General features: G+C 37.5%; 1 protein-coding gene across 10 annotated transcripts in view; it reads right to left on the bottom strand.

Moving 5' to 3' along the window:
• The window catches only part of LOC132778465 (poly(rC)-binding protein 3-like), a 226,123-nt gene that overhangs the window by 80,466 nt on the left and 124,491 nt on the right, over positions 1-21,166 (bottom strand). Inside the window, exon 1 of one of the 10 annotated variants that reach the window (XM_060781451.2) lies at positions 12,722-13,069. The exons of 6 other annotated variants lie outside the window; for them this stretch is intronic. The gene's annotated coding sequence lies outside the window, so the exon portion shown is untranslated. 3 more of the 10 variants (XM_060781449.2, XM_060781453.2, XM_060781452.2) reach the window with 3 other exon arrangements.

The raw sequence follows: 21,166 nt of genomic DNA, 5'->3' as shown, positions 1-21,166 counted from the left end.
CAGTAATGATACTGTGCAAAGACAGATATCAACAAATACTGTATAGCTTGCGGGAGGGGGGGGGGGTTGTTTGTAAATTGCATCCTAAAATGTGGATAATTTTAAAAAACATAACATTATTTATTGTACTCTCTACTAAGAAGAAATATTTTGAAAATATTTTGAAAAGGTTTTTTTTGTTTTTACATCAAAAAATGAAATAAGCAAAACCTCACATTTCTACTATTTATTGAAGTGGACATTTACTGTAACAGGCCTGCAGAACAGTAACTAGGATATTTCACATCATATGCCCCAATTTTGTGAGAAATGGAGTAATTAATAAAAGCAGACTTGTCTCTGTAATAAAAAAGGAACAAGACTGCCAGAGACAACCATTAATCTATTCAAGAATGTTGACATGAAAGTTACCCTTATGACATGATCTACAATGACAGTTTTGTTTATTGCCACAGCTTGTCTGCTCTTTCCAAATATATTCTAATAGATACTTACTGACAAAATCCATGACGCCATATAACTTACTGTTTGTAGTAGTTGTTGAAATTGTTTGCTATAAATTATCATATACTACATAGATTCAGGCTTGCTTCATTTTGCAAAACATTTTAGAATCTCAGTGAATGTCTATTTTTAGAAGTTTAACCACTTTATCATAAATAAATATGAAACAAACATGGCATCACTTCGCTGCTAGCCTTTGTCACAAGAAATGAGTTTGATGTCATAATTCTTGCATCATCTCTATGCAAGCCTTCACTTTCTATAGTTCAAACACCAATAATATATCACTGTTAACTGCTAACATGTACTATGTTATTTTAGGAACTGACAATCCCCTAAAGATCAAGCAACAGAGGTCATTTTTGTATCACAAAAAAGAATGCTCTAGGGCAGGGGTCTTCAAACTAAGGACCAAGGGCCTGATACGGCCTTCCAAGGTCATTTACCCGGCCCTCGCTCAGGATCAACCTAAGTCTGAAATGACTTGAAAGCACACAACAACAACAACAACAACAATTCTATCTCATCAGCCGGAAGCAGACCTACACTTCCCATTGAAATACTAATAAGTTTATATTTGTTAAAATTGTTCTTCGTTTTAATTATTGTATTGTTTTTAAGTGGTTTTTTTGTTTTTGCACTACAAATAAGATATGTGCAGTGTGCATAGGAATTCATTCATGTTTTTTTTCAAATTATAATCCAATTTGAGGGACTGTGACCTGGCTCTCTGTTTATTTATTTATTTATTTGGGGTTCTTTTACCCCACCCTTCTCACCCCGAAGGGGACTCAGGGCGGCTTACAAAAGCAAAGGCACAATTCGATGCCTGCATCATAAAACAATCATACACAAAATTACATCAATTCACAGTTAACAACAATTCATGCATTATAACCATAAAATCAATAAAATCAGTAAAAACCAATACAAACCCAATTTCTCCTCTTACATGGTCAGCATTTGCTAACTCATAGATCTAGTTTTACGTTCTACTTCATCAATCCTGTTGGCCTTACTCGCCTGATTGACTGATTTAATTGCCAGAGTGCCCAAAGGCCTGGTCCCATAACCACGTCTTCACCCTCCTCCTGAAGGCGAGGAGGGATGGTGATGCCCTGATTTCCCCCGGGAGTGAGTTCCACAGATGAGGAGCTACCACTGTTTAAAAGGTTTGAGGACCCCTGCTCTAGGGGTTTCAGTTCGAACTCATGGCAACATTACCACAGATGCCAGATTTTGTGGCTATATACATATTTTAAATTCACAGTGGAACCAAATCCCACTAGCATTGCATTGGGGGTGGGGGTGGGGGGTGGGGATGAAGATGGTGGGTTTCAAGTACAAACACCAGAAAAACACCACACACATGATACATAGATAAGGCAGACGGCAGCAAGCTGTCAAAATTGCCAATGCATAACTTAACGGAAGAATATTAACCTGGAATATTGTGTCCAATTGTGGGCACCACAATTCAAGAGAGATATTGACAAGCTGGAATATGTCCAGAGGAGAGCGACTAAAATGATAAAGGGTCTGGAGAACAAGCCCTATGAGAAGCAGCTTAAGGAGCTGGGCATGTTTAGCCTGAAGAAGAGAAGGCTGAGAGGGCCATGTATAAATATGTGAGAGGAAGCCACAGGGAGGAGGGAGCAAGCTTGTTTTCTGCTTCCTTGGAAACTAGGACGCGGAACAGTGGCTTCAAGCTACAAGAGAGGAGATTCCATCTGAACATGAGGAAGAACTTCCTGACTGTGAGAGCCGTTCAGCAGTGGAACTCTCTGCCCCGGAGTGTGGTGGAGGCTCCTTCTTTGGAAGCTTTTAAACAGAGGCTGGATGGCCATCTGTCAGGGGTGATTTGAATGCAATATTCCTGCTTCTTGGCAGGGGGTTGGACTGGATGGCCCATGAGGTCTCTTCGAACTCTTTGATTCTATGATTCTAAGATAAGGTCCACAAATGTGGACTGCTCTATATGATGGAAGCTTTAAGGTCCCAAACAAAGTCAAAGGTGCAAACCCAAGTGGCCCTCCAAATCTAGAGATTCTGTATCCATAAACACAACTATCCACAGCTTGAAATTGTTTTTTAAATACAAAAAAACAAGCCTTGATTTTTCCAGGGAAATCATTTTCTACACCATTGTGTATAAGGGACATCAGCCTCCATGGATTTTGTTATTCATGACGGATCTCGGAAACAATACAAAGCATCCACTGTATGTATATGTAAAGAATTAGCTAATTAGATAGTGGAAACAGTGTCAGGTTATGAAAAACAATTTTTCACAGATCAAGGGTCATTTAGAACCAAATCCAGGGAATTACAAAGATTAAATTCAGACATATTCAAAGCAGGCATATATAATATATTACCACCCTTGAAAAAATGTGAAAAATGTATATGAAACTTGAAAAAAAGGTAATTTTGTATTCTGAATTCATTTGGAATAAGGATAGTAATGAGTTATATACAAAGAACAGAAAGTGTCAGGTGCTATATACAACCTACCTTTAAACTATGCCAGATCGGGCCCGCTTATAGAAGGTGGCCTAGCTAGTGTGGTCAGACACTAATCATAATATCTGAGCTGGTTCATATGGTTAGTTAGTCCTTCAGATAAGAGATTCCCAAAACCATTTGAGATTATTAATCCTACCAAATCAGGCTGTATACTTATATGTATATAGACGTAACATAAAGCAAATGCTTATTGTCTATGTCCTGGAGCAGATGCATTTTTGAGCAATCTTAAAAGATAGCCTATAGAACACATAGAATCATAGAGTTGGAAGAGACCTCATGGGCCATCCAGTCCAACTCCCTGCCAAGAAGCAGGAATATTGCATTCAAAGCACCCCTGACAGATGGTCATCCAGTCTCTGTTTAAAAGATTCCAAAGAAGGAGCCTCCACCACACTCCGGGGCAGAGAGTTCCACTGCTGAACGGCTCTCACAGACAGAAAGTTCTTCCTAATGTTCACATGGAATCTCCATTCTTGTAATTTGAAGCCATTGTTCTGCGTTCTAGTCTCCAGGGCAGCAGAAAACAAGCTTGCTCCCTCCTCCCTATGACTTCCTCTCACATATTTATACATGGCAAACATGTCTCCTCCCAGCCTTCTCTGAGTCCCCCCAGGGGGAGAAGGGCGGTGTAGAAATGAACGAAATTAATAAATAAACTTCTCCACACATATTTATACATGGCTATCACATCTCCTCTCAGCCTTTTCTTCTTCAGGCTAAACATGCCAGCTTCTTAAGCCGCTCCTCATAGGGCTTGTTCTCCAGACACCTGATCATATTAGTCACCCTCTTCTGGACACTTTCCAGCTTTTCAATAAGTAATTGAATCTGGATGTTACAAGGACATATGCCAATTTATAGACCACCTTCTATAAATAGTGCCATGAATTTACTCTAAATTCACTCTAAACCGATATAAAATTATAATACTTGAAGCTTAAATATAAGGCCTATCTAATCTAATGTCTACTATCTACAATAGGCAGGAAATACATTTGATTTCGTGTCAAATGTACTGTTTGATTTGATCAAACATGAGTTTTACTCTGCCTTGTGTTTCTTACATAGATTTTTTCCATATAAGCTATATATCCATCCATCCATCCTTATATCTATACACATGAAGATATAGGTGAACTTTTATTAATAACTGAAGTGCAATTGTATTTTTGACTAATTCATTATTTATCTTCTGTCTCCATGTATGGCATGGTGCTTTTAGCTGTATTGAGTTTTAGAATCCACTGGAGACAGTTCTTTTGTGGTGGGGAAAGGAAGGACAAAAGGAAAGGCCATAAGTTAAAGGAAAATTCCAATTTCATAATGGTTTTAATGTGTGGCTCCTGAGGGAATCCTGATTGCATTAGGAAAGTCTACTATATATGGGCAGGTTGCTATTACCCCTGAACTCACCAAAAGCCATTCCATCTGTGAATGTAATAAAAGGCAATGCGAGGCAGATGACTGCATGGCTCTCAGTAAAAAAAAGCAATTCGGTTTATTGCTGCTTCTAAAGATATATTTATGATCAGGTACTTCCGAGATATCTATTTTAGTCTTAAAGTATGGAGAGTATAAACGTGGTTCATCTGAAGGTGGGAACTTCCACTACAATTGGCAAGAGCCACAGCAAAACAAATGATGCAACTAAGACAGCTGCATCAGATACAATTTTAGGTCATTCTTATAGAGTTGGGTTTTTTTGCCCTGAATTCAGATCTGTGTTTATTTTTTCTCCATCATGTATACTTTTTATGATGTTGTTGTTCATTCGTTCAGTCGTCTCCGACTCTTCGTGACCTCATGGACCAGCCCACGCCAGAGCTCCCTGTCGGCTGTCACCACCCCCAGCTCCTTCAAGGTCAGTCCAGTCACTTCAAGGATGCCATCCATCCATCTTGCCCTTGGTCGGCCCCTCTTCCTTTTGCCTTCCACTTCCCCAGCATAATTGTCTTCTCTAGGCTTTCCTGTCTCCTCATGATGTGGCCAAAGTACTTCAACTTTGTCTCTAGTATCCTTCCCTCCAATGAGCAGTCGGGCTTTATTTCCTGGAGGATGGACTGGTTGGATCTTCTCGCAGTCCAAGGCACTCTCAGAACTTTCCTCCAACACCACAACTCAAAAGCATCTATCTTCCTTCGCTCAGCCTTCCCTAAGGTCCAGCTCTCACATCCGTAGGTTACTACAGGGAATACCATGGCTTTGACTAGGCGGATCTTTGTTGCCAGTCTGATGTCTCTACTCTTTACTATTTTATCGAGACTGGACATTGCTCTCCTCCCAAGAAGTAAGCGTCTTTTGATTTCCTGGCCACTTTTTATGATGAGGCTAATCAAATAATGAATGTATTTACACACTGATATCAATAGAAACTATGGAGGCTCCGGTGGCGCAGTGAATAAATGTTAACTCATTAATCTATTGTCTCCTTTGATTACCTCTTGTTTAGGAGCCCCAGTGGCGCAGTGGGTTAAACCCCTGTGCCAGCAGGACTGAAGACCGACAGGTCACAGGTTCGAATCCAGGGAGAGGTGGATGAGCTCCCTCTATCAGCTTCAGCTCCTCGTGCGGGGACATGAGAGAAGCCTCCCACAAGGATGATAAAAACATCAAATCATCCAGGCATCCCCTGGGCAACGTCCTTGTAGACGGCCAATTCTCTCACACCAGAAGCGACTTGCAGTTTCTCAAGTCGCTCCTGACACGACAAAATAAATAAATAAATAGAAACTAATTGATATCAGTGCATATATGCATTCATTATTTGGTTAGCCTTATTGCAAAACTACATGTGATAGAGAAAAAAGAAACACAAATATGAATTCAGAGCAAAAAAAAAAAACTCTGTAAGAATTATCTAAAATTATATCTGATGAAAAATACTTGTTGGCTTGTGTAATGTGCAATGAAATTGCATAATCCCTAACTGTAGCACTCTGTAGCAACATAAAAAGGTAGAAAAGTCATTTCCACACTGGAAATGTTAAGATGATAACTTTGAACATTGTGAAAATTTCTCATATTTAAATTGAGGCATGATGTAATTACAAACCTAAGTTTGAGTGCTTTAAGGATTAAACTCAAAACAACTAAGTGTTGGAGATTGAGTCATGGTTCCGGGAATAGACGACTTGCTTTGCATAAAGGAGGTCACACAGGGTTTATTCTCTTTCAAGTAAAACTCAAAAAGAATTACTTTGTTCCATATCAATTTGAGGTCACATTTTGTACCTATGTAGAACCATCCTGAGTTAAAATTTGAAAGCTTGGAGATTTAGTCCTACTGTTTGACACAAGCATTCAACAATGCCTTTTCACCATGACAAAGGCATATAGTCCATGTCAGAGTAATTGAAGCCACCCATTACTGTAATATTTACTCCTTGAGATGTCATTCTTATTTTATTCTCCTTGTCCATCTCATCCTGAGGTATTGCCACCCACAGTGATTCTGTGGAACAGCCTGCCTTTTTGAGATTTCTGACATGGCCCTATGGCCTTTGTGACATAAAAAGAAAAAATCACTCTTCCCAATCTAGCCTAGCAAACCTTTTGTATCATTACCCCAATACCCCCATGCATATGGGATATATTGAGTATAGTGATCAGATCATGATATGAATAAACATAGCAGTTTAAATAATGCACCAGTAAGGTCTTTTCGTGAACCACCATGAGAATTTCGGGGGGGGGGGGGGGGCTGAAGCCTCAAGCCCCCCCCCCCCCCCCCCCCGGCTACATGCCTGACTGTGGTCCATATTGTTATTATTATCATTATATTTATTCATTCATACTCCACTTTATCTCCCCAAAAGGGACTCAAAGTGACTTGACATAAAAGCTTTAGCACAGAATTTAAAAGATACAAATATACAAAACTTAAAACAGAATTAAACACAAACAGTACTTTAAAAATTCAGTTAAAATCCATCAAAACACATTCAAAGTTAATATGCCACCCCAGGTCATTAATTCAAATCTGATTCACAATGTCACAAAATGCACTCTAGGGAGCACAGAGGTCATTTTGATAATTTTTGGAGACCTCCTAGGCTCAAATCCTTTTTGGGGTTTTCTAAAAAAAATGTTTTGCCTCAAAGACACCACTGGGATATGGGGTACATTTCAACCACATTCCTTGTCCCACCCTACTATCTGGTCAGTTTAGGCTCACAAGAAGCCCTTTTAAAAATCCACATACTCCTCTAGAGAAATCTAGATTTAAAAAAAATGTGGGAGAAGTCGCAGCCCTATAAGATCTCCTAGAAGGCTAATGTACCGTATAAGATCTCCTAGAAGGCTAATGTACTGTATAAGATCTCCTAGAAGGCTAATGTTCATGATCTCTCTCTCAGTGCTGACATTGGCCCTGACTAAAAACAAATTGAACCCTAGATGTTCCATTAAGATAAAAGTGACTATACTGACAGTTACATACATATATTTGTCCCTATACTGTGTTGCTTAAGGGAAATATGGCAATATTTAGAGCTGAAACATCATGCAACCAGGATTTTAAAAATTAAATAAAATGACAGTACTGAAACTTCTGGTTCCTCCCCCAGTTACATTAGCAAAGTTACATCTCTGGAGATCACATAGATGTAGAAGCAGGGTGATTGCAAGAGAAAGAGGTTCTTCATTTCTTCTTCATCCAGTGTTCTATTATCAATTCAATAAAAGAGTTTCTCGGGCATACTTCAAATTCTAAAGTCCATATGAGGACAAAAGTTACAAATAGCTTGAGTGGGAATTTCCAAGGAAAATCACCAGATGGGGGAGAATTAAGTACACCTTCCAGCATTCAATTATCTCTTGCAAATAGCGCCCCCCTCATTTACTTTAATTACAAAAACCCAGAAAATAGAACTCAGTTTTCAATCATAATATTATACACACGTGCCATCTACACTGACCATGTAATGCAGTTTGAAACAGACTCAAGGCTGCATTGGTCACAAAATGCACACTGCCAACATACACTGCAGCATGTATGTAAGGGTATATAATGCATTTAAAAGATCTCAGGAAAATTCAGGTTCAGCCAAAAAAGTGCTGCAGCAAATGCCAGTGTATTCCAGATCCCTGATGAAAATGGCTCTGCAAAATGCAAAGCTCGTTGTAAATCCCCCACCCCCCCAAACAGGGGATGCTGGAAAGCACCCTAAAGGCATGGCTAGACATCAGAGTCTAAGCAACCCCCTAGGAAGGGTTAGTGAATATCTCTGCTGCTGTCACTTTCCTCCTTGTTTTCAGGTGCATTGATGCACATTTCTCTGATCAGCTGCACAGCAACATCAGTTCCTCCCAAACTGGTCCCAAGCTGCAGTATAGTGCAGTATATGCGCCTGCAGATTCAGTCATTGTGACATTGTCGCAGCAGTTTGATGTCAACTTTTGACTATGACCTACTTTGATTGCTGAATCACCTACATCAGCAGCTGCAGGCATGTTTCAACAAATAGCAGGACCAGAAGAAATAGCATACAAATTATGATTTACAACCTCCCGACTCTTATTTTTCTCAGTTTTTAATTCTAATTACTATCTACACATGCTCAGAACAGAGATCTTGCATGAGTATTTTATGCAGTTGTCCTCAAATTTTGGTCCTCCAAATTCATTTTTACTCCACTTTTCAACCAGTTCAACCAATGACCAAGAAGTCCCAAATTTCTGGAGGACTTAAACTTGAGAACCATTGATTTCAATCATCCCCTGATATGTAGTTTATTTCTCAGTTATTTTGCACAGTTTGGAAAAGCTTCTGATTTGCAAATTTGTATATTCTTGTTTGTCAATGAGGTCAACAACAACAAATCTTGATTATTGATTAGTCAATTTTGACCATATCAAAACATGCAAAACATACAAAACATACACACTTGCCCATATCTACAGTAAAACCATATATGAATACAAGGCATCCTGGCCTACTGGCCTGTCAACTCACTCCTAAATGATTGTGTAACTACAAGATAAAAAAAATTAAAAGATTAAAAATTGATTAATTCCTTAAAGTAGGGTTTGGGCAGGGGCGTGGGTAGATAAAACTAGTGGCATGTCCATATTAAGTTTTTAAGTTTGAATTTTGTTGATGGCAGCAAGGTCACCTCTCTCTGCTTCCATTTTCTTGCGGATAGCCAGTGCTTTTTGTGTAAAAATTGTCAATGAGTTATTTTGGCTTAGTGTACCCACTTTTTAGAATTACAGCATACTATTTTTATAGTTGTAAGCAATTTTAATTGAATCAGGAATCTTTGAATAGAAGTATATAATATAATAGAAGTTCACCATTTTGTGCATAACATAGAAATTGTTTTAGTTGAAAAGGGAAACTTTTACTTTTCTATCTATCTGGCTGGAGTTACACTTGAAAAATGTACCTGTCCTAACTTACATACAAATTCAACTTAAGAACAAACCTACAGAACTTATCTTGTTCGTAATCCGGGGACGGCCTGTAATACTGAGTTTATGATATGTAAATTAAGATGCCTATAAAAACTGTATGTGTATAACAATGCTGAAAAAAATTGGTTTGGGTTATTGATAAAGACTTGCCATGAAACAATGGCATTTCAGTGAAAGAGAATAATATGGATGACTTTTACAACTGTCATCTACTATTTCCTTTTTATTTGATTTCATACAAATTTTAGCAGTAATCTGTTTTACACACATATACCTCATTGTTAAAAACCACATGGATTGGATAATAGTCTAAATTGACGTTCTGTGTGCAAGTATCTTAAACAATGGGAGAAGTTTCAGATTTTGTGCCCTATAATATCTATGGTATATAGAAGAATTACATCAGGATGTGCCACTTGTTAATAAGCCATTCCATCCTTTGCCACACATATTTAAAACATGCACATGCATTAATAAATGCACAGAATAAGCCATCACATCTCTGTTAAATCTTAACTGCATTGGATTTGTTACTTAGCACTAAAACCCAAGTGACCTATTTTTCCACCTTGCGTAGATTTTCTTTTCAAAGTATTGATGTCAACTTGGCAGAAAAACAAATTGCATTTAAAATATTTAGGAAACAAATCCTGACATACCTTTCATTCCTGTCACTTTGCTGCTCTTCATGATTGAAACTTCTGGACTTTGTTGTTATTTTTTTTCAAAATTACTATGTATATTTTAAGGTAAGTTTGCCTGCAAAAATTATTGGGATGTGGCTAGCTTTGTGTCCATATGCTTTGTATTTCTGTGAAAGTTCAATGTATTTCAATGAAATTTTCAATAAGTATGTCAAAATAACTGTACATCTTTGTTTCTTTAAGACAAATACATTATATTGACAAAATGCTGAAAAAAGGGTCTTGGTGGAGATTACAATAAAAAAATGATGTCTTATTGGTAACGTAATAATTTGTTTTGACAACACAGAAACTCTAAGCCAGAAGTTACCATGGTTTTGTAGCAGTCTTATTGTATCTGTTGTCTGCATGACCTTTTCAAATAATAAGAAACCTACTTTTGACAATCATCCCTTTGATATTTTCAGTGCTCTGATCACTTGGGCCACATAGTCTAAAGAAGGCACATAGTCTAAAGAAGGCTCCCTCCTGCATCAGCAGAACACATTTGAAGAAGAATGAAGCATCAGTGGCTTTGGAAATGTGTCATCATACTGTCTTTCAGTGTACCATGTTTGGGTAATATGATAACCACAAACTTCTCCACCTTTACCCCATTTTTTTCTAATTATTACCTTGAACATAATTCTATAAGATCCATCTTCTATTATGCTAGAAACTAAAGAAGACTGTTCATGGAAACCTGTTGGCAGTGGCCTGCAACTCTTGGAGTTAATGTCACAAGTGATGTATGTGGCATTGCCAATGGCATTTCATACATTTTAATTTTTAAAGACAACCAGGAGTACTATAAGAAGATATTAGTTTTAATATTATCAGAGCAAGTATTAAGAGTACAATACTTTATCATGAGATCAACCTAGCCTTACGAATCCCACACAGCAAAGCTTTGTACGAACAACACATAACAAAAGGGCAAATATTACTGCAAACTAACATTACAAATCTTTGTGGCATCTTAAAAACTAAGAGATTCAATACAGTACAATTTTCGCTATTCCATATACCTCTTCTATGCTGTCAGACATTTCTAACTTTTAAAGTGCTGCAAGATTCTTTGTTATTTTGCCAAAACAGACTAATAGTGTGCGCTCTGAAAAATATAAAATGGCCACCTGATTTAACAACTATACAAGCAGATTATGAATACAGAATATACAGATGAGTTGTGCTCCTTATGCTTATTTATTTTTAAGCAACTTTTGAGATACCACAAGATAGCTGAATATTAATTTCAATAAAAGCTTCATCACACATACATTTTGTTTTGTTTTCTTGCTGAAACATATGAAACAATGTAACTTTTCATTTGAATGCTAAAATGTTTAGTAATGTGACCCACTATTCAACCAAATCTCATAAACATAACATGATCACTGTAATTGGCATATCTGTAATAAGAACAATTTATCGTTGTCCTGCTCTGTTTGTTTTTAAACCTTTCAAAAATTGTTTATGCCGAACTTGCATTTGTTCATGTTTTGATTTTTTTTACAATTCCCTGCAATATTTTAAAATCAAAGTAGAAATTATCCAACAGTGTAACTGATTTTTTATTGTTTCTCATGGTTTATGTTTCAAATTCATTATGATTGCCCTCTAGTCAGCAAATACAATTTTATATATATAGAGAGAGAGAGACCAAAATGACAGAATAAATGTGGGAAATGTATAAAAGCCTATAAGTTCTTATTTTACAGTACTTATATTGATCCTGTCAATATTGGATACCCAGTACAAATAGTAGTACAATAACATGATGATGTTAACAAAGTAATAGAAATGATATTTCAATAACATAATATTGCAGATGGCATTTATACAAAATTGTACGATGAAATCTGAGTACCAGCTTTCTGCTAATTTATAAGGCTATAGAGTTTAATTAAACTGCTCTACTAGAAAAGAAACCCTTAAAAACAATGATGATTCGTTAATACTTACATGAGTTTTTATCTATAAATTATGTTAGACTATATTAATGCATAAAAAGAGGAAGAAAAAAACCCTCTAAAATATTCCCATTTTTCTTCAGACGGTGGAACTTTATGTGGGCTTTTTGCATTTCAGTGTTAGGTTGAAATTCCAATGAAAGTATGCAGTATATTCAAAATTCTAATCCTAACAAATCAGGACAGACTTGCTTTTCTTCCTGAATTTCAAACTTCTTATTATGACAGAAGATAAATCCCAAACAACATTACAGCGTTTAAATCCTCCAAGACATTCAGGTCCGTCTACTTACCTAAGCAAAGCCAACACATTGCAGTTGACACCTCCTAAGACATATTTTAACATTGTCCTGTTTCTAAGGATAAGCACTATGTGCACCCAAAACAAATCACTCTTCAAGTCTGGTGGAGTTTTAAATCTTTTTAAAGCTTTGCTCATTCTCAAGTTGCTCAGCTGGCAACAAGCAAGACACGTACATCATTGAAGAAATTAGCAACAGAAATGGACACAACATAGATACTTAACACTTTCTTTTCAGCTCCAGTGTAAGATTTATGAAAACCACTGCCCACACTGAAGATTTGCCTCTGAAATCCTTGGCATCTCTGAACACGTACATCAGACGGAGCGGACTGACCTGCTGCGAGGGTTTCAGAGCTCGTGCCTCATGTGGAATTCTCTGGCCGAGTTAGAGGTCAATTTCTTGTTTCTTTCTGCGGAGTCGTAGCTCAGTACCAATTTGTTTGTCTCCCGATTCCAAGAGCGGACAGATGGCCCGGCTGTCCTGAGCCTTTGCTAAAATGAGGCAAAAGATTTGCATCCTCTCACCCTCGCTCCCCCCCCCCCCCTTTAGCCCCAAGCAGATAAGCCAGAGTCAGGCAGAGGGTGCTCACAACACACCCTTCCACCAATCATTTCAATTAGTGCCACATGAGAAGAGCTTCTGCTTAAAATCTGCTTAAGCAGGGGGCCAGAGGGCAGGGCAATCGCCTTTGCTCCAGAATGACAAGAAGCTGCTATAAATACTGCCAAACAAAAGCCCTTGTCAAGGGTCCAAAATGTCACTTCCTAATGTAATAGAATTGTAAAAGCTTAAGATATACAGAGATTACCCAGAAATTAAAGGGGCGGTGAAAGGTCTAACTGGGGAAAGATGCCTCATGCACAGGGAAGCCACTTGTTTCTCAGAAATACATCACTGTGGATTATTAGGCACTCATTTTTAAATGTTATCTGCATTCAGATATGTGTAGGTTTACGTTCACATATATTCCACCCAATTACCACTGAGAGTCAATTGAAAAACAATCAAATTCCTGTCAAAAGTAGTGTATTATTGTAAACCCAGGCTTTAAATGAGATCCTTAAAAAAGAATGAATTAATAATGGCTTTCTTTAGAAATCTATATGGTGCCACATTTCTTTTTTCTTTTACTCTTGCTTTCTTCAAATCCCATGTCAACAAACTCATATTTTACAAAAATCCCTTCTCCAACTGATGGCCTTTATATCTAACCAGAACAAATCAAAACCCCAGGAAGTGCAATAGTATATGTCATACCCATCCCTTGTTAACCTTCCCACTGCCAACTATTCCCTTCTAGGCATGGCATTTCAGATTTCAGTGGTGGAAACTAGTTTTTTTTAAGATTTGAATGCCTCCTTTTAGATATATTAAAGATACAATGTTTCTTTACAGTTCAGTTTTAAGAACATTTGTTGTGTTATTTTCCTTTTTCCTACATCAGAGAAATTAGCTGTTACAATCACATGTGATAATACAGCATCAAAAAGATTGTTTGATATTTTTATTATTGCTGTTGTTTCACATTGTTTCATCAATGTGCATGCTGCTTTGCAAATAAAACTACTAATTTTTCCAGATAAAATATAAAACTAGAGTATAAAAGTAAACAAATTGACAATGCATGTAATCAATATAAAAATACAAAAAAACCAATATTAAACTAAGTGACCAAAAGGTTTAGAAAACAAGAAGATTTCAAATTGAGATTTAAAAATAACGAAGAAAGGATCAGGGAGGCAGTTCTAAGAGCATGGAGCATTGAGCGAAAAAGTCAAAATGGAACCAAGGAAGAAGAAATCTTCGATTGGGTGAGAAGCTTAGACTTCCTAGAATTCAGATCTAGAACAGATGGAAAAGAAATAAGGACTGAAAGATAGGGGCAGGGGATAAGGTTTTGAGTGTTAAAATAAAAAGCTTGTATTGAATTCTGGAAGGAATATTTGGAAACCAAAGGATGAAGGTGAGATAATGGAAGAGCAGTCAAAAGAAGATTAGAGTAGAGATGGGAAATGACCAAGGTACAAGCTAAGGTCTTATCAGAGGAAGCAGAAGAAAAGGGACTGATTTTGGCAATGTTATAAAGAAAAATTGACCGGACTTTGTGACAACATAAACGTGAAGAACTAAACACAAAGAAGAGTTAAAAATAAATCTACTGACATTATAAAAATGGTATTGAAACCAGAGCAACTTTAATACATCATATATTCTTTTGGCATAACAAATTGTAAACGTTGTTGTTTCTGATGATAGTAAGTTATTATGTAAAATTTGAATGCTCCACGTATATAGGTGCACCTGATAATAATTACATGTGGTTCCCGATAGCAGGGGAAATAAGAATGACAGAATTACCCCTAAATCTTGTTTCCTTTACCCCACCCTGCTGAAGAGAAAGAAAAGCTCCAAGTGACACTTTTCAAGAATTAAACTTGAAACACTGCAAGTACTTAAGGACTGAATCAAAATCTTCAACACTACAGTTCAGTGACTTGTGCTTAGGGAGAAAGAGAACTATTATAGTAATAAATTCAAAGGAATAAAAAGCAAACCTCTTCCACAAGAACTGGGAAATTAAAGGCAGATTCATATCAAGAGTAAGGATCCTAAATGATTAACAACAACACATTGTTTGATCAAGACAAAATCAAAAAATGATGGCACCAACATAATGAGGAACTTTATAAAATAGATGAAACAATTGAACTACAATAGTAGAAAATAATTGTAAGGAATCTGTACAAGGACCAAGTAGCAACAGTAAGAACTGACCACGGAACAACAGACTGGTTCAAGATTGGGAAAGGCGTACGGCAAGGCTGCATCCTCTCACCCAACCTTTTTAACTTGTATGCAGAACACATCATGCAATGTGCGGGGCTGGATGAATGCAAAGCTGGGGTGAAAATTGCTGGAAGAAACATTAACAACCTCAGATATGCAGATGACACCACTCTGATGGCCGAAAGCAAGGAGGAGCTGAGGAGCCTTTTAATCAAGGTGAAAGAAGAAAGCGCAAAAGCTGGGTTGCAGCTAAACATAAAAAAAACCAAGATTATGGCAACAAGAATGATTGACAACTGGAAAATAGAGGGAGAAAATGTGGAGGCCATGACAGACTTTGTATTTCTAGGTGCAAAGATTACTGCAGATGCAGACTGTGGCCAGGAAATCAAAAGATGATTCTGCGAGGAGAGCAATGTCCAATCTCGATAAAATAGTAAAGAGTAGAGACATCACACTGGCAACAAAGATCCGCATAGTCAAAGCCATGGTATTCCCTGTAGTAACCTACGGATGTGAGAGCTGGACCTTAGGGAAGGCTGAGCGAAGGAAGATAGATACTTTTGAACTGTGGTGTTGGAGGAAAGTTCAGAGAATGCCTTGGACTGCGAGAAGATCCAACCAGTCCATCCTCCAGGAAATACAGCCCGACTGCTCATTGGAGGGAAGGATACTAGAGAAAAAGTTGAAGTACTTTGGCCACATAATGAGGAGACAGCAAAGCCTAGAGAAGACAATTATGCTGGGGAAAGTGGAAGGTAAAAGGAAGAGGGGCCGACCAAAGGCAAGATGGATGGATGGCATCCTTGAAGTCACTGGACTGACCTTGAAGGAGCTGGGGGTGGTGACGGCCGACAAGGAGCTCTGGCGTGGGCTGGTTCATGAGGTCACGAAGAGTCGGAGACGACTGAACAACAAGTAGAAAATAAAGTCGAAAAAGATTCAGTGTACTTGGGTATAACTTGTTTTAATGCTTTTTGTAAGCTTTCCTGAAATATTTGATATAGGTTTGTGTACAAATATCTTAACAAGGTTTAATAACCAAGTTGCCAACAAATAATGGCCTATATATTTGAAATGTTCAGGTTAGAACCACAGGAAACAGGACACAGGGATTCCTATTAATATTGGATTAATCTAAAAAAAGCAATGCTCAGAATTTTACAACAAAGAGTTTAACATAAATAAGTGAGAAAAGTCAGAATTCTAATCTGGGTTCAAGTTATAATTCAAGTGCACATTGGATAGGGGGTTCTTCCTCATTTAATCAAAAATACATTGATGTAAAGTTATTACTCCATTATTGTTAACTTTTTACTGTAATATTAATTATTTGTTTGTTTGCTTTTCAATGGACTGATTATATATACAACATTCCCTGGGTCCAGAGGGAGAAGACATACACACCACTGTCAAGCACTCTCCAGAAAGCAATTGGCAGTGGTGTGTCACTGCTTTGGCCCTCCTCTCAGCCTGCGGACACAGCAGGCCGCTCTGCCTGCATACTGAAAGGGGGTATGTGAAGCATGACTGGAGCAAAGAGCCCAAAGAGCCGTGTCTGGCCTAGGTTTGCCCATGGCTGGTCATAATGCAGTTCAAATTGTATTATATGGCAGTGTAGATCCAGTCTATTTTTAATGCTTAACATATTTGCTATTATCTTTTCAAAATCTCTGCATTTCTTCTCTCTTGGAATGGTAGAAAGAAAAACAGAAATTGGTAAGGATATATTGTTGCACCTCAGCTGGGGTTAACCTTGCTCAAGCACTCACCAGGAAGCCCAATGTAGAAATAAACAGTTTATTGAAAAAGCACACTATAAAGAAAACAGATTCTGACACAGAGTTATTATAAGCATATGATATTCTAAATCACACCAATTTAAGTGAACAGGATTCTTGCACCGAGTATTTATATATATATATATATGAGGTAACGTGTGTACTCTGGTAGATTTACTGCCACCACCTAAGACAACTTAAGATACTAAAGATTATTCTCTGAGGTAAACTTCTTCCCTCCTACCCAGCTCTCCCTTAGCTCCCTGAGAAGACTGTGATGATAAAATGTTAAAGTATCCCCACAGGAATGAAATACTACTGAGGCTTCTTTAAAAGTTGAAATAGAGAAAAGATTTATTGATAAGATCAAACAAATAACTATCTTCTTCGATGAGGCACAAAAGCTTAAATGGTTATAAAGTACGATATTCTTGATGGTTTCTTTAAACAGACTTAGTCACTACCAAAACTCCTCACTCTACAATAACGCAGTAGCACTGAGTTTCCCAGACTAACCTACTCAGGCTATCTTCAGAGCAATTAGCCCACTCTAAGCAGAGTTCCCTGTATAGCTAATCTACTCTATCCAGAGAGCAAACCACTTGTGTAAACCCACACAAGCACCCAGGCGACTACTTGACCATCCTGGCCAATAATGCAGCCTTGCCTGTCACAAATGCTCTCTGTCAGAAAAATCTAAGCTTCCAAAAATACCTCTTCTCCCTTCTGTTCCCAAATTCAATCTCCCTGCTCTCTGTGAAGCTGACACTTTTCCCTCTCAGGACTTAGCTCCTCCCATCTGTCCTAACCAATCCCAAGAGATCTCCAGCTCCTCCCCCTCTTCTCACTTTACACTCCCAAGATGTCTGCTTCCTTTGCTTACACTCCCAAAATGGAGGCCTGCCTCACTGACATCCCAAGCCTCTCCTTTGGCCTACTAGGTAAGAATCATTACACACACACAGTAAAAGAGTAAAAAATCAAAATAGGTAAGATAATAATAGTCTCAAAAAACCAGAGATAAAACTCCAATGAAAGGTTAAAGCATGAATATAAATCCAAGGAGTAGGATAAACTCATGAGGTTGAATAATTTAAAAACGAGGAATAAAACATCCACTTAAGTGATCCAAGAATCAAAGAACAATACATTAGCTTGAGTTCATGGTAAAATCCCCAAAACTAAAAACAAAACTTGACCAGGGCATGACTTGAAGTGAGAACCAAGACAAGAGATCCTTGCTCTAATTGCAAAGTTGCTTGATCTAAGAAACTGAAAGCAGTTTTTCCCCTTAATAAGGACAGCAATGCATGGAAGCATTCCTTCAGCCCTTTGGCTGCTTTTCCCCATTGCCTGACTTGCACCTGGAATTTTTCCCACACAGAAGCAGTCTCACTTCCCTATCTAATCTGTCTTCTTGCCTGTCATCCTGCAAAATAGTTTCATTTTCACACAAAGAGTCCTCCGTTCTCCTCACTGGGGAATTGCCATCCTGTTCCAACATCCCCTCTGTCTGAACACCTTCAGAAACATCAGGGCCTGCACCCCCAGACCCCTCATCAACATCCTCAGCTGGCTGCACTATATCAAACCCTTCCACATCATCTTCAGCTTGCTGAGCTACAACATAATCATTGCAATTTTCCCTTAAGGGGAGCAACTAATTTTACCCAGCTTTTGATACAAATATTTTTTTCTTTAAAAAGCAGAAAAGTAAAGAAAACATATTTGGGCCATCATGCTTATGGGAGGCAAGGAAGATGACATTTTCTGAGAGCTAAACACAAGGATTTGCTAACTACAAAAATGTCAAAATATTAATATGGATAAAATATAAATATTGCATATTATCTACTTTATTTACATAAGACTCCAGAAAAGGAACTCAAACTTATTTTATTTATTAAAAGAAATGATATAGATAGTTCAGTAGCTCAATAAAATTAAATGAATTTGTTATTGAGAAATTGACCCCACTCTCATAATTAGACATGAACAGACTAAGATTAATTAGTAAATACGGTTTTGGGGGGATTTTTTACAAACCATTTTCATCATGTCAAAAGATTATTCTGGAAAGATCCAGCCAGCTATAACTCCCCTTGTCTATGAAATCCACCCTTATGAAATTGTATAAACTATATCAAATGAAAATAACTTTAAAGTGTTACTAAAACTCAAGTTCTGTAAAACTGCCTTGCTAAATCTTATGCCTTGGGACAGGAAACAGGATAAAGCTGGCTAATGTATGCAAGCCTGAAGGCGCCTGAGTCTCATTGATGGGATATCTATTGTATTTCTGTGTACAAAAACTCCTTCCCATTGACAAATCTCTTTTCCATTGATAAATCCTCTTCTGTGCATTGGGAAACTTCTTGGCTTCCATTGATAAGATTGGAAATATCAGCTGATACAGATGAAAAAAAATACCTGTTGCAGGCAAGGCCAACCCATTATACCTTGAAGTGATCCCGATCACCCTTTTGTCTTTTCCAAACAACCCCTTTGTGTTTACTTGTACTAAGCATCAACCAAAGGTTCATTTACATTTGATGTCAAAACATTCCTGATTTCATGCCCCCCATGAGGGCGGACCTTTTAACAGACTTGGACTTTAAACCACCCAACCATTCTTTTCCTGTCACAGTGGGGGGGGGGGGCACACTCTTGCAGCCAGTGACATCAGAAGGAATCCCCAGTCAACAGGAGCCTGGATCCAGACCGGCTTTTCAACCAATCAGGGCATGGGTATTTTGAATTATAGTTAAAGTAGATAAAATGCTCTGTATTTTCCTGTAGGCTTTATGTCGGTTCTTTTGAGAATGCAAAATTTTTACTGACATTCTTTCCTGCCTGAAAGAATAAACATCTGTTTATTTTCCTTCAAACCTGGTTCATGTTTTAATCTGGCCTTTCGAGTAGCAAAGCACACTGGGCTCCAGAACCCACAATTTAGCAGTAAGCTGAAATCACCCAACAAATTCATTTGCTTCTTGATCCACTTTTCAGAACAGATGAACATAGTTTTCAGTGAAAATGATTTGTTATTGGAATATATTTGTACTTAAAATCACTAATTCACAAAGATCTTGAAGCACTGGTCTAACAAAATACTTTAAAAGCTATCTAGTTATTGAAAAGTGCAGTAAGGCAGCAATAGGAGACCTTATTATGCCAACCAGATTTGCTGCGGATGATTGAGATGGTTTAAACAAAGGAGTTTAACTCTGAGATTAATGATTTTAATGTTTATGTATGTACAAAGTCTATTTATGTCCGGCATTGAATATTTGCCGTTTATAAATCATGCTCCACCCTGAGTCCCCTTCGGGGTCAGAAGTGCTTTAAATAAATAAATAAATAACTAATAAAAGAGCCTACAAAAACACTCTGGGTAATTGTATAAATAGAAACAATTATACAATATTTAATATAAAATGTACGGTAAATGCATGGTACATTTCCTGCCCCCACTATAATGAACAAATAGTGAATAACAGGTAAACTGTAATGCGCACATATAAAGAAATACTATAGACATTGCTGTTATTGCAGTGAGAAGAGGCTGAGATAATATCTTGTTTCAGCACTTAACCAAAACAGAACAAAGCACAATGTATTCTTGAGCACTTATATATTATTTATTGAAACAGCTCCAAATAATCCCCTGATGTCCTGTATATTTTCTGTAACACCCAAGACTATAACAATGAGGAATGTAACCCCAAAATATTCCATATGAGTTTGACAAAACTTTTTCCTGGTAGTACATAAAACCCTTAAATAAATGCCCTAGCATTCATTCTAAATATTAGAAAGCAGAATTTCCCACAAGACGTTTTTCATTCTTCTATTTGTGATAGGCACGTTACAGTGGCTATAGTATAACAAATATGTATGTTCTATAGATATGGAACATACATATTTGTTATACTATAGCCAGTGTAACGTGCCTATCACAAAAACATTGAAAACACTGAAATACTGATCTCTAACGTAAAATCACAAAAACACAGAAATCTAAAGAATATGAGTCTGCTGCACAAAATGTAGAAAAAGAAGTAATAAATCCATGTTGTATAAATTAATGTCAACTACTCCAGTTACTAATTACTTACAGATAAGAAACCTATTACATAACCTATGTGGAGGACCTGATCGATGCGGTTGAAGTGGTAGGATCCTTAGGG

The sequence above is a fragment of the Anolis sagrei genome, chromosome 6 (genome assembly GCF_037176765.1).
Source record: "Anolis sagrei isolate rAnoSag1 chromosome 6, rAnoSag1.mat, whole genome shotgun sequence".
Taxonomy (NCBI): domain Eukaryota; kingdom Metazoa; phylum Chordata; class Lepidosauria; order Squamata; family Dactyloidae; genus Anolis; species Anolis sagrei.
Note: the sequence above shows the minus strand (reverse complement) of the source record. Positions and strands in the feature narration are given on the sequence as shown.